Source organism: Bombus huntii, unplaced genomic scaffold (assembly GCF_024542735.1).
Source record: "Bombus huntii isolate Logan2020A unplaced genomic scaffold, iyBomHunt1.1 ctg00000159.1, whole genome shotgun sequence".
In the NCBI taxonomy this organism is placed as follows: Eukaryota; Metazoa; Arthropoda; class Insecta; order Hymenoptera; family Apidae; genus Bombus; species Bombus huntii.
Genome location: NW_026099400.1, coordinates 1614 through 5000, shown reverse-complemented (window position 1 = coordinate 5000; position 3387 = coordinate 1614). Strand labels below are relative to the sequence as shown.

Sequence of the window (3387 nt, the reverse complement as noted above, 5' to 3'; positions counted from 1 at the left end):
AGAAATGCAGTCGTGGCGCCTGCGAGAGGCCGTACACAGAAAGACCCGCCGTCACGATCTCGTATTTCGTATTTGCATCGTGGAAACCGTACAAACGAAATATAAAAGTCCATGCAAACTAATAAGAAAATCTCTAAAGTGCCTCGTGTCGGAGTGATCATGCTCGCCTATTCTCTTCTATGTTTCGTGGTCTGTGTTGCGTTTGTTCTCCTCCTAGCAACGGGACATATCGAAGACTCCTCTTTGGGATCGAACGAAGCGTCTAGAACGAGTCGACGAGAGCGAAAGAACTTGTAGCGAGTCGCGCAGAGCGAAAGGATACCGATATACATCTTCGAAGGTTCTCTTCGAAGATCCATGGATACCTTCTGCGTCGACTTCTCTCGTCTCTTTCATCGAAACTCTCGTCGTTCTCGAAACGTGCTTCCTACCCAAAGGGCGTGTGCTCTTCGTATGTCGTTTCGTTCGAAATAACGAAACCACGTGTAACATACTCGTGGATCGGGTAACCTAGAACGAAGACGCATCGCGTGGATGTTGGCCCGCTATGCGACGATGACCGATGATGATGATGATGATGATGATGATGATATGATGATGATGTCGATGTCGACGACGACGACGATGAAGACGATGTGTAGCAACGATTCGTAACTAGTCTAGCCGAAGTTCGTTCAGAGGGGAACGCCGCCGGCTTCGAAGCCTCGATGTCGTGAGTCGGACACCCGTGCCGTCGCTAGAGTTTTTCAAACTCTGCTTCTGGATATTGGGACGAAAGACCGCTCGAGGACGACGACAGCCGTGCGTGCGTATCCCATCGAATTTTTTTTACACCACCTGAACGAGACTAAAGTTTCGTCTAGTTGATCGTCTACCGTCGCATAATGTATATTATATACCGTTCAGAGGGGACCGGCTGTCTATCCTCGTTGTCGTGAGTCGGACACCCGTGCCGTCGCTAGAGTTTTTCAAACTCTGCTTCTGGATATCGGGACGAAAGACCGCGCGAGGACGACGGATGCGAGTCCCATCGAATTTTTGACTTACACACTACCTGAACGAGACTTAAAGTTTCATATTATATACCGTTCAGAGGGGACCGGCTGTCTATCCTCGTTGTCGTGAGTCGGACACCCGTGCCGTCGCTAGAGTTTTTCAAACTCTGCTTCTGGATATCGGGACGAAAGACCGCGCGAGGACGACGGATGCGAGTCCCATCGAATTTTTGACTTACACACTACCTGAACGAGACTTAAAGTTTCATATAATATACCGTTCAGAGGGGACCGGCTGTCTTTCCTCGTTGTCGTGAGTCGGACACCCGTGCCGTCGCTAGAGTTTTTCAAACTCTGCTTCTGGATATCGGGACGAAAGACCGCGCGAGGACGACGGATGCGAGTCCCATCGAATTTTTTATTTACACACTACCTGAACGAGACTTAAAGTTTCATCCAGTTTGTCGTCTATCATCGCATATATAATATACCGTTCAGAGGGGACCGGCTGTCTATCCTCGTTGTCGTGAGTCGGACACCCGTGCCGTCGCTAGAGTTTTTCAAACTCTGCTTCTGGATATCGGGACGAAAGACCGCGCGAGGACGACGGATGCGAGTCCCATCGAATTTTTGACTTACACACTACCTGAACGAGACTTAAAGTTTCATATAATATACCGTTCAGAGGGGACCGGCTGTCTTTCCTCGTTGTCGTGAGTCGGACACCCGTGCCGTCGCTAGAGTTTTTCAAACTCTGCTTCTGGATATCGGGACGAAAGACCGCGCGAGGACGACGGATGCGAGTCCCATCGAATTTTTGATTTACACACTACCTGAACGAGACTTAAAGTTTCATCCAGTTTGTCGTCTATCATCTCATATATAATATACCGTTCAGAGGGGACCGGCTGTCTATCCTCGTTGTCGTGAGTCGGACACCCGTGCCGTCGCTAGAGTTTTTCAAACTCTGCTTCTGGATGTTGGGACGAAAGACCGCGCGAGGACGATGGATGCGTGTCCCATCGAATTTTTGATTTACAAGACACACACTACCTGAACGAGACTAAAGTTTCATCGAGTTTATCATCGCATAACCCGTTCGGAGGGGACCGGCTGTCTATCCTCGTTGTCGTGAGTCGGACACCCGTGCCGTCGCTAGAGTTTTTCAAACTCTGCTTCTGGATATCGGGACGAAAGACCGCGCGAGGACGATGGCTGCGAGTCCCATCGAATTTTTGTTTTTTTTTTTTTTTTTAAAGAAAAAACACCACCCGAACGGAGATGTGTTCTATCTTTCGTCGATTTTTCATGCTTTCAGTCGGTCGCGTGGTCGCCATCCGTTCGGAGGGGATCGCCGGCTTCGAAACCTCGATGTCGTGAGTCGGACACCCGTGCCGTCGCTAGAGTTTTTCAAACTCTGCTTCTGGATATTGGGACGAAAGACCGCTCGAGGCGGACGGCCGCGCGAATCCCATCGAATCTTTACTATCACCCGAACGATGGAGAGATGCACGCGCGCTGTTTCTTGAATAATTGGACGAGAGAGTAGAATCAAACACATATATAACATGGGCTAGCCACCGTGCTTACTCGTTCGCGAGATCGTGTGCTGTACAGAGGATTCAGAATCGGGTGTATATATCCCCGTCGTTTCCTGACGAACGGAGCTTCGATCTCGATGGTTGTTATATATCATAATGTACTTTACGCCCGGCCGGCGAACGCGCGTATCTTCGCGCGTTCGTCGTTTTCTTTTTTTTTCGAACGTTTTTGTGTCGTCAATCCTATGGCGACTTCTGCGCGTTCGATTCCCGTTGGTCGAACGTGACGGAACTCGGCTTCGCTAGAACCGAGAAGAGTACATTTGAGTATTGAACTGTTGTAAATTTATAAAAGATTACCCTGAACGGTGGATCACTTGGCTCGTGGGTCGATGAAGAACGCAGCTAATTGCGCGTCAACGTGTGAACTGCAGGACACATGAACATCGACATTTCGAACGCACATTGCGGTCCACGGATACAATTCCTGGACCACGCCTGGCTGAGGGTTGCTCACGTAAACCTAAGACTGCTTGCGTTGCGTATCGTTACTCTCCGTATCTGTCTCTCTCTGTCCCTTCTTGCCTTAACAACCCGCCGTCGTTCTTCTTTATATAAGAGAACGTTTCAGAGTCGGACGAAGGTACAAGAACGAGGATACGAATAAGAGCGGACGGAGAGAACATACGCGACGTACGAGCGATTGTTGGACGCTCGTCGGCGTTCGTCGCGGTCGTGCAGAGACCGTGCAAGTCGTACGCATGCTCGATATATAATCTATCGTGTTCACGGGAGACTACGAAACTCTACCTCTGTCTCTCTCTGTCCCTTCTTGCCTTGACAACCCGCCG

The 3387-nt window shown here is 49.7% G+C and overlaps 1 non-coding gene across 1 annotated transcript; it reads left to right on the top strand.

Moving 5' to 3' along the window:
* The first annotated feature begins 2893 nt into the window (after nucleotides 1-2893).
* Nucleotides 2894-3048, top strand: LOC126877394 (5.8S ribosomal RNA). The gene has a single exon (XR_007694982.1). It is a non-coding gene; the product is annotated as a 5.8S ribosomal RNA (ribosomal RNA).
* The last annotated feature ends 339 nt before the right edge of the window (nucleotides 3049-3387 follow it).